General features: G+C 39.3%; 2 protein-coding genes and 1 non-coding gene across 3 annotated transcripts in view; 2 read left to right on the top strand and 1 right to left on the bottom strand.

Annotated features, from left to right (window-relative positions):
* Positions 1–13,536, top strand: part of LOC119660402 (6-phosphofructo-2-kinase/fructose-2,6-bisphosphatase-like) — a 272,893-nt gene that overhangs the window by 130,539 nt on the left and 128,818 nt on the right. The window lies entirely within an intron of this gene.
* Positions 1–13,536, bottom strand: part of LOC119660415 (alpha-N-acetylgalactosaminidase) — a 152,409-nt gene that overhangs the window by 59,895 nt on the left and 78,978 nt on the right. The gene's annotated exons all lie outside the window — the stretch shown is intronic.
* Positions 86–157, top strand: Trnac-gca. Its single transcript has one exon. It is a non-coding gene; the product is annotated as a tRNA-Cys (tRNA).

Genomic DNA, 13,536 nt, shown 5'->3' on the forward strand with positions numbered 1-13,536 from the left:
TCTTTGTCTTCGATTTCAAATAGTTCGAGATTAGATTGCAAGCAACTGTGTGAAAGAAATAAATTGAACAGTTAGTCTGGGGTATGGGGATATAGCTCAGTGGTAGAGCATTCGACTGCAGATCGAGAGGTCCCCGGTTCAAACCCGGGTGTCCCCTGAGCGACAGGTTCCTTTTTGGACGTGCGATGGTCGAGTTCATTAAACGTTAGCCGTGCGATGGTTGAATTCACTATTATTAAGCTCCGAATTCAAGTTCAGTGATAGGTAATTATCTTTCTCTACTTGCTGGAAGCTTATCATTTGCATAGCATCAGTTGTGATAATGAAAGAAAAAAAAACAATTTCTAATCAATCAATAATAGACAATGGCGTCAGGAAAATAAAAATTGTGAAAGCGTCTCATATTCTCTGGAAATGAGAGAGAAGAGAGCAAACAGGACGGTATAGCATTTCACAATCCATCAATTTAAGCAACTCAATAAGTTGTAATTCTTATTCACCTACATTTTTGTAGTATCTTTACAATACAATCTCTAATGGAATATTTAGTCAATATCATAAACATATATGAAACCCTTTCTTCAATCAGTGCTTTGATGCTTTCCATTCGCTACTTTTGTAAGCTAAGTACGTGAAGGAAAGTTATACAGTAATACAATAAGAACCATCGACTTTTTTTAAAGGTTCTCCAATTATTATTATTCAACGGAATAATGAATTTTCTAGTGTTGACTGTGTAGATTCTAACAGATATCCTGGGGGATTTAAAAGGCAGTGCCGTTTAGCGTCGAGAATGTCATCAATCTTTTCACTTTAAACCATTTTCTGCTTAGATATTCGGAACAGATATTTGCGGTTCTTGTTGCCTTTACGTTGATAACGTGGTCGATTTTACCGCACTATGTTCTTTCTAGGTAGTTTCCGAGGCTAATTTAAAAAGTTCACATAAAACGGTTAGTTCATCTCTTCGAGTTTTAGCTAATTGAAAAGTATCTATTATCCTATAAAGTCACTAAATAAGTTTGAATTATGGCGCTCTATTCTCTCTTAGAATGTAGTAGCAAAAATATGTCAGGAAATAAACTTTTAATATTTATTGCGCCGCTAAATGTTTCTTATATCTGCAAGACAAAAAACAAAAAAAGATATAAGCACGCTAGCTAAAAACGCGATCAGTCTTACCTCAAAATCAGCAGGCAACATGAATAGGCCACAATGCACCATTCTTCGGGTACGCGTACCCAGTTACCACAATATTTTGCAACAATTTGGGTTCTGAATTGTTCAGTACCTAAGTACTGGTTGCATTTACCAACGAGCTGAATGACGAGCTAACTGTTTTCTTACTCATTTCTTGATTTATTCTTTGCTTTGTTTGAAAATAGTTTCTGGTGCTTAACAGCTTAACAGCCGATATGAAAGTGTAGGTATCCATCCATCTGAAGAAAATAGCGAGGACAAATGCTGGAGATTATCGCAGCAACAATTCATTCGGTCCATAGGAATCGTTGGAAAAGTTTAAAACAATGCTGGGAATATTCCAATGATGAGGACGAATCATTATGGGATAATGCGTCTTGTTGCATTATCTGTTGCGATGGATTATATTAGAATTGATACTCTATTGATGTAAATTATGCAAGAGGTGGCAAATGTATCTTTAATTCGTTGATATGCCGTCACGTACATTAATATTTTCTGCTTGCTTCGTATAAGAAAGCCTAGACATCGAGCAGAAAGTGGAATCTACAAATGATGTATGGAGTATTAAGAAACGAACCATGCATTCATTTCCATTATGATTATCAAATGCACATCGTCGTCATATTGCTCGTACAGTTTACATTTCAAACATTGCACTTTTGAATTGAATGCCTCATACATAATTACTGAAAGTTATGGAAACTAATTATTAAAACTTGCTATCCATTTTCGCAATATTATTTTTATTAATTTTAAATCTTTATTTATTGTGCCCATACCAAACGAACAGCAAATCGCATTTGAAATTCTGATGAGAAAAGGTGTGAGAAGAGTTACTATAACCTGATGGCCGAAATATACACTCAACCAATTAAAAAGTTGAACAATTACTTCAATATACTTTAACGTCAAATATCTCAAGTCAGCTTATATTTTCAGATAACCTATTGGAGAAAAAAACAATACATTTGTATGTGAATTTTTTAGCGTTATTATTATTTGATTAGTTTTATTTTAAGCAGAAAAATAGCGATAAAATTAAACAAGTCAGGAAACCGGAAGCTGGACGCTTCAGGTATGAAAGGTTTTGTGTATTTCTTTTATAAAGACATTTGAGTGTGAATGTGTCCCACTAGTTCGTAACACATAATATACGAATATATGCGTGAGTTCTAACCGAGCCCTTTCATTTGATACCCCACATGACTATATTTGGTAATAAAAAAAGTTTACACTCCCCTTTTGCATGTATGGGGACCTCCCCTTAAATTCGACCTAAAAGGATGTAACTCACTGTATGCGTGAGCGTTCACGATTCCCATCTTTCCACCAAATTTGGTGTCAATCGCTACTACAGTCTCCGAGAAAAATACGTTTGACGGACAGACAGTTAAGTTCTTGAGGGTTTAACGTGAGCACCTGTCCGGACGACTTAATCCTACGGTCTTCTTAAGACACGGATTGATTTTGTGACCACAATCAGAGCACGCTAAAACAAGCAACAAAGGTACCAGTCTATACCAAGCGCATGGCTTAGAATTCATACTGGGGGATGCAAGACCTACTTAAATCTCTATCGAACTAAGGAGAACGGCACCCGTGTTGAAACGCAACACCACGCTGAGGCCCGAAGGTCTCTTCTCGCTTGAGCATAACCAACAACCCCTATGAAACTGCCACTAGGGCGCCAACTGCAAATAACCGAGCTGTACTCACATACAACGGGAGTTCGACCGAAGTATGAGAGTCCAGGGGCTATCTCGGTTTCCATGGTACCAGAATACCCCTGGTAAGGTTTCGTGACCATTCGCCTACTGCATCACGGCCGGCAAAGCAAAGTGAGTACAGCCTCTACAATGTGATTCTTCAAGTCCTTTCCGCATTTTATCTCTCTTTTGCGTGGCCCATTTTCGACCTGTGACCACAAGTTTTCTATCAGATGTAAATTCGGACTCCGAGGTGGCTGGGCAATACTCTCTTTGACATTAGACAGGACCCATTCCCTAACGACGCTGGTTGTGTGTTTTGGATCATTGTAATGATCTAACATTATATCGGATGACAAGCCATTGGGCTCGTCTTCGTGCTTTAGATGCCAAAGCACCCCTAACGATGATGCTGCCATCCCCATGCTTAACTGTTGTCTTCGAGTTGTTTCTTATGTTTTGCAAAATCTATCGTTTGGTTTGCTCCAACTAGATTTTCACAGTTCCACCAGCACTTGTTTTGCGAGAAACGGAGCCACTTTCTTTAAAGTTTTTTATTGCGTGATGAACAGTAAACGTTGGCTTTCTTGTATTTGAACTATTTTCTTAATGCTTTCATAATATTTAATGATTAGCTCATTGGAGTCGCAGGACATCTGCTCATTGCTATTTTCAGCCCTTTAATATAGGATAATTACACGAATCAATCGTTGTCGTATACGTCAAGGAATCCAAAAGTTCTAAATAGAAAAAGAAACATAACGTTGCCTCCTTTTGAAGAGCAATCACATTGCGTGTTGCGATATAAAATTATAACTTCAAGTGTTTTTTTTTGCTGCAATAAATGATCACTTTTTTGTTTTTCTGTAATATAGAATTAATAAAAAATAACGGTAGAAAACAACCATTAAGGGTTTTTTTTCTTTAATCTTTTCGTTCATTTATTTGAAAATATCATACGGTTTTTGAGATATTTGACTTCAAAATGTACCGCAGTAACTGTCCAACTTTTTAATTGGTTCACTGTATCTGGACGTAGCTAAAGGATTCGACGCCCGAGTTGTACAGCGCAACTCCACACTTGAGCCCACAAGGAGCTGAAACTCCCTAATCGGATATAACTGGCCCGAGAGCAATTCTCCTTGAACATATCCTCTCAGGGGGCCATCCCGGTTCCATTTGGTACGAGATATGTAAATCGTTCAGTTCTGGGTAGTTCACTGCCATTGACAGTGATTGTGCCCGTTTTGATGGGGATCGGTCGTCAAAAATTCAACTTCAGCCTGAGATCGTGTTGCATGAGGCGATCATTCAACTGTGATCTTACCCAGTTTCTCACGGGGTGTGGACGATATCTCCAGTACCTATACGGGTTTAAACTGCACACCTCACCCGATTGTCCAAACTGCAATGGAGTCCCAGAGGGCCCAGAGCACGTATTCCTCCATTGTCTACGATTTGTGGGAGAAAGGAGGAAGCTAGAGGAGGCTCTAAGAGAGGTGCTAGTATCAGAAAATGTGGTGCAGATAATGGAAGCACGTCAGGAGGATTAGGATGCGATCAACTCCATAATCGCATCCATTCAGAACAAACTGGAGAGGTCAGGAAAGCGCAGTTGGTTAATTTATTCAATAGTTTCGTGCTTCACTTTCATCAGGATTTGATGAAATGATGCAACTTTCGACTCCTCTAACTTAATAGACACCAGGGCGCATAGTAAAGGTCAACTTGCTCCTCCTTCCCTTTGAAGCAAAGAATGCAGTCGAGGATGGGCAAAACCTTTAGATATCATCGACTGATAACTAATATGTGTTTCCATAAAATTCGCTTTTCATCTTACCAATGGCGTCCTATCGTCCTACCTTACCTCAATGACCTGAGCAAATTATAGTCGGCCTACAATTTGGGAAGAGTTGAGTTAAAACAATAGTCGAATTTTTCTTTACAGCAGATCGCTATCACTGATAGCGATTTTATTATTACTATTTTATTGGGACCGGCCGTCAAAAACTCTGTTTTAGTCAGATTAAATTACAAACTGAGCTGTTTAAGGTGATCATTCTACTTTTCAACAATTAACTCGAGATCAGTTTCGCTATAAGACCCTAATATAGCATCATCAACATAGAGCAGGGTGTAAGCTCTGGACTTTGGGTATCCCGTGTGCTAGTGGAAAGAACAAAGAGGAGTGGAAGGAGGACACTTTCTTGATGAACACTGACAGAGGTACAAAGTTTTGAGATATCTGCCACACTTTGCATTTTACTCTTCGGACCGCGGTAGAGAAATTTGAACCAGCCCACGAGTTTCTCTAGCACTAGGTGCTTTCGCAAATGAGTTTGTGAGGCACACCGTCAAAGGGAGAGAGGGTGATGATTCTCGGCATGTTTGTGCAAGAGTAAACGCATAACATGTCAGTAGTCCTTCAGTTTCTGACAAACCCGACTTGATTCAGGGCCAACTGATGTCGCGGGTACGGCTGCCGAGATTGCGTTCTAAAATATCCATTATATAGAATAAGAAGTATTCTCGCGTTCTCCCATTCTGAGAATTTATGAACATTCTGGACTTGAATCCGGTGAGAATTCATCATCCTTCTTCGGTACTGTGTTTGTTGTATTCAGACACACCCAGCGATAGTTGACATTGCCGGCTTTATGGTGAGAGCTACGGTAAAATGCATTCTTGTGAGTCAGTTTTGGAGAGGATTTTGTCTGCGAGATTCCAGTCAAAATTAAGGGAAGTGTCCTATCGTCTAACAAATGCTTCTTTGCTAATTTTTGTTTCGTTTGCATTCAGTCTCATTGACTAAATATCTCTGGATATGGAGAAAGCGATAAATAGAGCCGGACTGAAAATAGCTATCAATAATACCAAGGTTTTCTATCTGACTTGTGAACGAATTCTTTGTATCTTCGTTAATAGGAAATATGGTATATCTTGGGAATCGAATTATTTGAACATCTGGATACATTTTCTGACGATTTGATGTCGCTTCACGCATTAGATTTGCCTTCGCTGTTCTGTCTAAAATCTGGAAATGCAGACACCTGAACAGCCACATAAAGTTGAACTTCTTTTCGCGCCAGTATGCCCTCTTGAACGAGATCACTAGCGCTCGGCTATGACATCAACTAACTGAGTGGCCCGCATTTTAAAAAAGGAAGTTAGGTTGCACCCTGTATATTGAAAAATTGAAGCACCTTCCACTGTGACACTGTCATTTATATACGTATAGGATAAAGAACCGAAGTCGCAGTCCAATTTCCATTGCTTGCTGTATGTATTCCCTGTATGATTTAAGTGAGTGAAACTTAAATCTTCAAAAACAGGATCTGATCTAGAGAAAACTTTGACAACATGAAGGTCTTTCTGAGAAGCTCATAACTGCTATTAAGGATGGAAACCACACTAAAGAACCTTTTTCAGGTACTTTTTGAGATTTTTTAGTGGGAAGAGTTATTCGAAATTCAATCGAATTTGGACATTATATTACCCATATTTTCAACCACTTTTGCGATCTTTTTGAAAAGTTTAAGCCAAAAATAAACGAGTTACACGATAAGCTTTTAATTTTAAATTACTAACTTATTTTCTTAGAATGTGGCGCGGCAGGATTTGCAGCATTCGAAATTTATTTCGAATGTTCCGAATGCGGACAAATAGATGGCGCGGAACTCGCCAAGGGACTGGAGGATTAGCGGCGAGAAAGTGCCGTTCGTTGGGACAGAAAAGACCGCATGGAAATAAGCCGGTCTCTTCTGTCTTCAACCGAGGCTGCGGACAGTCGCGTTCTAAAAAAATAAACATACAACTTGAATAAACCAAAGATCCGAATCTCTCATTCCCGTCATTTCGATCTGTGCAGTTTAGGTGACGCCGCGGATTAAATTAAAAGCGTCTGGTAAAAGTTCTCTCCTAAAAAATTATTCTGTGCATGAAAATTGTTCTGCTTCAAGTTTCATTATTCGCTTTCTGCAAAGTCTTTTTTTTTTCAAGTTAGAGCAAAGGAAGTTAAGTGTTTTCAAAAAGAATATGAACCTCAATGGAATCAAAATCAAAGATTTTGCAAGGGTTCAAAAAATATTTCGATTTTCATCATTTTTTTCACAAATTACGAAAAAAAAGCACGCTTAAAAATACAATTTCATCCCAAATGTTGGTCCATATTCTTAGTAATTTTGTAAATAATCATACCACCAAATTTCATCATGATCGATCGATTTATTATTTTTTGAGTTCGAATTCCCGCAAATGTGGAAAACGTCGTTTTGAGAAAAGCGCGTTTGAAAAAAAATTGTTTGAAAAATCACCTTTCGGATATGTGGATATTTATCACTCTTAATTAAGAACAAAATACAGTTACACCAAATACAAATACCCTCGGACAAGGGATTGACGCCAAGTATTTATAAATATACTATTTATATAAAGCGACTACCTCCCGGAAGGAGAACGCTGCGCCTGTACCTGATAATCGCTCACATCTACCCCCTATTCTGGGATAGCTAAGCTAAAGATTTATGCAAAAAAGTCGACTCTGAAAACCTTCTAATATGGTTTCCCCCCTTAATATGATATTTGCGCCACGATATAGCATGTTATATACTATGATCATTAGTGTCTTTTGTCATTATCGGCCTTGCATTCCACTCCATCACTTTTTTCTTTCGATATACTTATTGCCGTGGTCAAATGTCTTTCGATTTGGTAAAACCTAAATATGAGGATCAAATAGATCAGCGTAGTGGTACCGATAGCGTCAATAAAATTATAATATAATGTGAAAAACATTCATTTAAACCTCGTATGATGACGTATAAATTGTTGACGTTAATATAAATTTCTAAATTGCGAAATAAATCTGAAAAGTGATAATTACAACGCACATCGATCAATGGAAAGAACTCGTAAACTCGTTCTCCAAGAATATTGAAAGTTCTAGTTTATTAGATATCTTCTGCGATCGAATTTGCTAATTTGAAAAGCATACAGCTATCTCGATGTTCGTACCGATTCGATAGTAGTTCTTCCTTCATACACGGGATCCTCCCGTAGATATAGTATTTCGCAGATGCGCAGTTTATTGTTTCTGTAGGACTGCATAGAAGACTTTGTTCCCTACCATGATTCGCCGCTGTATCTCATTGCCATCTCCATTGTTATAAACTGTCAAGGACACTCCTTCATATTTGGATTGAACATCTTTCGGCACATTAATATCTCGCCCGACTTGCTCACCAGCTCAGCTATTTATTAGAACACTTCTTACAGAAAAAGTAGTAGCGAACTCTGGCAATGCTGTCCTTATTGTTAGGCCCACAATGTCAACATCATCAGCGTATACTACTTGCAGTGCAGATAGTGTTACCAATGAGCTCCTTCCATCAGCTGGGGTCGCCTTTCTGATGACAGATCTTAGTGGTAAAATAAAAAGGGCAAAGGGGGCGGCCCCTATTTTAGTTCTGTAAGCCAGCCATGACTCTTATCAGTTGAATCAGCTTCGGCTACCATAATAAAACCTGATTTAAAAAATATGAAAACCGTTTGTCCACGATGTCCAAATAATACATATCAACTCCAAAATTACAGAAAAAAATTTGTTGAAAAGTGCCTCAAAAGCTTTTAAACATATCTGAGACCTTGGGGAAATTAATTTTCCTCAATATCTTAATAAACTTTTTTTGTTTCAGTAATATTGGTATCAATTTTTTGCTCGAAAATTTATAACAAGCTATTGTCCAACTTTACATAATATTATGTAAACGGCTTTTGATCAGCATAACATCCGTCCCAACATTTATGGTTTGGTGCTTCCATGGGAGGGAAGACGATAAGTGCTTGATACCTACAGAAATTGATGTCAGCTCTTGCACAGAGCAAAAAATTGAGAATATATTAGAGTCGTGCGGTTTTGATTACCTAAAACCAACTAATTGTGACATAAGATGATCTGGATTAAATCCTCTGCATTTGTAACTAAATGCGAGCATCTCAGATAGACGCTGCTTGTGATATGGTCACAGCATAGATATTTGACGAGGTAAATGTTTTGCGATTTCGAAATCTGCATTCAACGAATACCGCGCATGGTTCCGATTTTAAAGGAGTCGAGGTTTTCTTGCATTTTAGTGGATACCGATCTGGGGTATAATGATTGAGATTGGAATGAGTTGCCAGTTAAAATATGTATGTCCCCGAGATGAGGACGTGGTAGACAACCTCATCTGAAATTTGTGTTTTTAGTTGAATTTGAAAACCTCAAGCAAATGATTATTAAGGAGCAGATTGGGGATAACCAGAGCCTACCATGAACTATCACGCTATTTACTGTACATGTATAAAGATAGGAATATTTTGGTCATCGTAATTAATCAATCAATTGTTCTCCTGTGATGAACTGATCTAATTAGTTCATTTAATCCATGTGGCCACACAGCTCTCAGAAAGAGAGGCTCGACAACACTATTCCTACATGTTCTTCTGTGAACGAAAATGGAAAACCTGCTGCGATCTCATGAAAGTGATCTTGTTAGAAAAAGAAAATAATGCGCGGTAGTGCTCTTGACTTAAATATCATCCATGAAAACGAGTCTATATGTAAATAACTGTATCAGCGGTTAGTACGTGGGGGAGAGCTGCACCCGGCCACCAGCAGCTAGTTAGGAGCTAAATGGTGGAATGTACACATATCCAACTGATCCACATCCATTGCACTTTATATAACACGAAAGGTCAGCAGTGACAGAAACGTGCATTAAAGTTTCATGCTGCGCGCATTTAAGTGAATAGAGTCGCGTTTCTAAGACGTTTATTAATTGCAAAAGTTGCACAAAGTCATTGGATGCTGCTGGTGATCGCATCGCCCGCTTGTAAGATACACTCCGAACAGCGTCCTCGCAATAATTGCTTTTGAAAACTAATTTTCTAAGCAATTTCGTACTGGTATTAGCAAAATAGGGTAATTTTGGCAATTTGTTCGTTACATGATGGCACCGAGAGGGAACTTAAGTAGATATTTCGGCGGCTTGACATTTGCGATGCGACTGGTTTCCTATGTATTATGCAAGATTGGCTGTAGCAACAAGCGATCTTTCTTGTTATTAGCACCGAACTTTCTTATTTAGCAGGTATTGTGCCAACTGTATAAACATGAGAAGTTTTATGGGAGGCTATCAGAGCTGGTTTTAATTCAACGCATTATGTCATACACGTAATGGAATTGGATTAATTATGAAGTTTAATTGACTATAAAAACCAAGTTGAGGTGAACTGGAGAAGACTGTGGTAAACCACGCATGACCGGTAGCTCAATTCTTGGTGGCATTTTTTTGATTTGACTTCGGATAATTTGATGATACTACGTAGAGATGATAAGATAATAGTTAATAAAAAAAAGTATCCTAATTCGCCAGCATGGAATCATGAGTATCTCCAGGCATTCACTGAGAGTTTCTTCAAGATAGACAATCCTCAAACTGAGTGATGAGAAGCTAAAAGGTTAACGGATGGTTGACTATGTAGATCACATCAGACACATCGATTTGCGCTATGTACCAACGGAGATTTCCGATATAGTGGAGAAGCAAGCTTTCTATCAAGGTGGGATTTTACAAAACCTTGCTAGGAAATGTGATGAGGAAACATGGCCTTGGCAACGGTAAAGATAATGGTGGGAGGTTTGTGGATTTATGCAACTTCAACCGCCTTGTCATTGGTGGCACATTGTTCGAACACCGAGCTTGCCATAAGCTCAGTTGGGTTTCAACTGACCGATATCACATGAACAATCAGGTCAGCCACTTTTCAAAAAATTTGAAAATTTTAGCGTAATGTATGCCGTGACAAAAGGTTAGAGTCAGGGAAGCAAAGGTGTATATCGCATCATAAAAAAACTTAGATGGTCCCAAATCATCCTTTGTCCTATCAGGGACATTAATGGTTGGCTCCTCTTCCACGATAACGAGCAGCCGAAGAGGTGGAAGAAACACTTCACCACAGTTCCTAGCCATATCACATCTGATGAAGTTCCGCCTCTTGTGGATTGAAAGGCTTGCCACCGTAACATGCGAATACGAACTGCTCCCCCGTATAGAAGAAAAATCATCTCGGCCATCAATGCCCCCAGACGGAACAAATTCTACAGAGTTACTCATCGAGGCTGCTGGAGTTTCTGCAGGTTTACTACTTTCACTCGTATATGAATAATGGGAATCTGATACCTTTCCCAGAGAGTGGAAGAAGAGGATGATCGTTCAGATTTCACCCGTTTTCAGCTTGATCGTAACAATTAGAGGTTATCTGCGTGCATCCTACTGTCACTAATATAATAGATGAAATTAGCCTGGAACAACTCATCAACAAAAATCTCGAATTCTTGGTCGACAGGGAGCAGCAGGGATTCTCCTGCATTGATGAGTTCTTCAACAATATCGAGAAAGCATACGATCAACAGTCATCACTAAATACGTAACTGTTTGCAATAGCTCAATAAAGAGGGTTGCATATGTCCCTGGTAGGCATGCGTAACCAGTCCATTCTTCCTAGCGTTTACCGTAAATCCGTTACGTAGGCACTATCTGTAGATTATCAAACCTGAAAAGTTAGGCTAAGGCGGTCGCAGACATCCTGTTTCCGCAAACTTACCGATAACTATTACGGCTAGATCTGTCGCAAATATCGTTCAAATGAGTATTTGGGAACAAATTCCACCTTTACGTTGCGTCGTGTCACGTAATTAAAATATAATCCTGTACCAAACATGCACGGTATACATTTCGAATGTATCGACCAAGTCGTCGATTGTGTCTACTGTAAAGTAGCACAAAACCGTCTCATTTTCCTGTTATGTTAATTTTATATAGTACACTTGACCGTTACGGTGTCACCATCATATAGGTCATAAACGATGCTATCTTGTTGGCTTTTGAGACCACCATACAGGAATGAGGTTTAGCGCTTTCCTTGGAAAATAAGCATTTCGGAAGTTTCAGCTTCTAATTTCAACACCAAAAGCTCATATTTCTTGGATAAGGTGTAAACATGTCTTGCAGCAATGGAGCCGATGGCTAATAAATGCGATCTCTTCAGGTGAACATGCAGTCTTTTGTTGATATCCTTCATTGACCTTGAAATACGAAACTTGTAACATGATGGTTCCAAGTCGATGGAAAAACTTTATTCGCTTTGGGAACGCCGATAGTCAGAAATATTCCTTGGCTATTAGCTCTTTCTTTTAGTCTGTTGCCTAGCAATATCTAGGTGATGCCCTAAACGATCCTTTCTCCTCAGCCTTTGAATAATCTGAGGATTGTGGCTTACTCGGAAGCGATTTACACAAAGACATTGCTTTGGCTGGAGATATCAGTAAGTTTGTCAGGGGTAATGATAGAAGGGGTGTCCTCCGGCGATCGGTTAAGGACTGCGTTGCAATTGTTTTAGTTCCCAATTGAATTAACTCGCTGGGGAGTGTCGTCCCCACGTACTCGAGGAGGGCGATCATACCCGAGTCTGCAAGGGACTCATCTGAAGTGGCTCTTGCTGCGAAGCCTCACCGGAGGTTATCTGGTACCAAGGGAGCCGGGATGGCCCTCTGAGAGCATATGCTCCAGGAGAATTCCTGGGGGATGTGTTCTCGGCCTGGTTATTTGCGGTTGACCCCCTAGTGGGAGTTTCATGGTGGTTGTGGTTATGCCTACATCGCGTGCAAAGCTCCTCGGAACTCAAGCCGGCAGCGCGGTGCGGGTGCCGTACCCCTTAGTTGCGGCAGAGGTGTTAGATAGGATATGAATGCTGAGCCTGCACTCAGTATAAACCAGAACCACTGTGCCAGTCATGGCGGGGCTCTGATTGCGGTCCCAAAATCAACCCGTGTCCGAAGAGAACCGTGGGATTATGCCTACACGGCAGGTACTTACGTTAAACCCCCAAGACTTTCATGTTCCCAATTGAATATGTAAAGAATCTGATTTATGATTTTCAGATTCTCCATTGATGAGCTCAGAGTTGCCCCTCACTCAGAGTTGAATAGTCACGATATATGTGTATATTGTTTTGGTTTGAGTTAAAGGTTAGGTTGATTGGTTGTTTTTACGGGGTAATCACCAGGTGTCCAGGGTTCGTTTTTCGCCACTTGGTAGTCATATCTCGACTTTCGGGTCAATTACCTTTAAGTTTCAGGCATTTCCCTTAGGTCCCCCGATGATCCCTCTTCCTATATCCCCTCACAGCAGCAATTAGGTACTGACTAAATAATATGACGATCCTATTCAATAATTTTGGTAGAAATTTAGGCCTATCACTGAACGCACCTACTATAACTGACATATCTTATTCAATGCTGAATTAACTTCTTGTATAGAAGTAGAATAGAACAGAGTAGATTTCGTTCTACGCTATAAAAAAGCGAAAATAGTTTGTTGAAAACCTAATTATAAATCATGGTTTAAAGTTCAAGATACTTGAGAATGTTATTTGGCATGCTATCCAATATCCGCGATTAATTAAAGGTGAAATTTCATCGGAAGTATGCCAAAATTCAACAATTAAAGTGTCACGTCGCATTTAAGTCGTTTCGATGGCATGATTGGCTTAAAACACGAAATCGTCAATATTATCAAGCGGACAA

Source organism: Hermetia illucens, chromosome 1, assembly GCF_905115235.1.
Source record: "Hermetia illucens chromosome 1, iHerIll2.2.curated.20191125, whole genome shotgun sequence".
In the NCBI taxonomy this organism is placed as follows: Eukaryota; Metazoa; Arthropoda; class Insecta; order Diptera; family Stratiomyidae; genus Hermetia; species Hermetia illucens.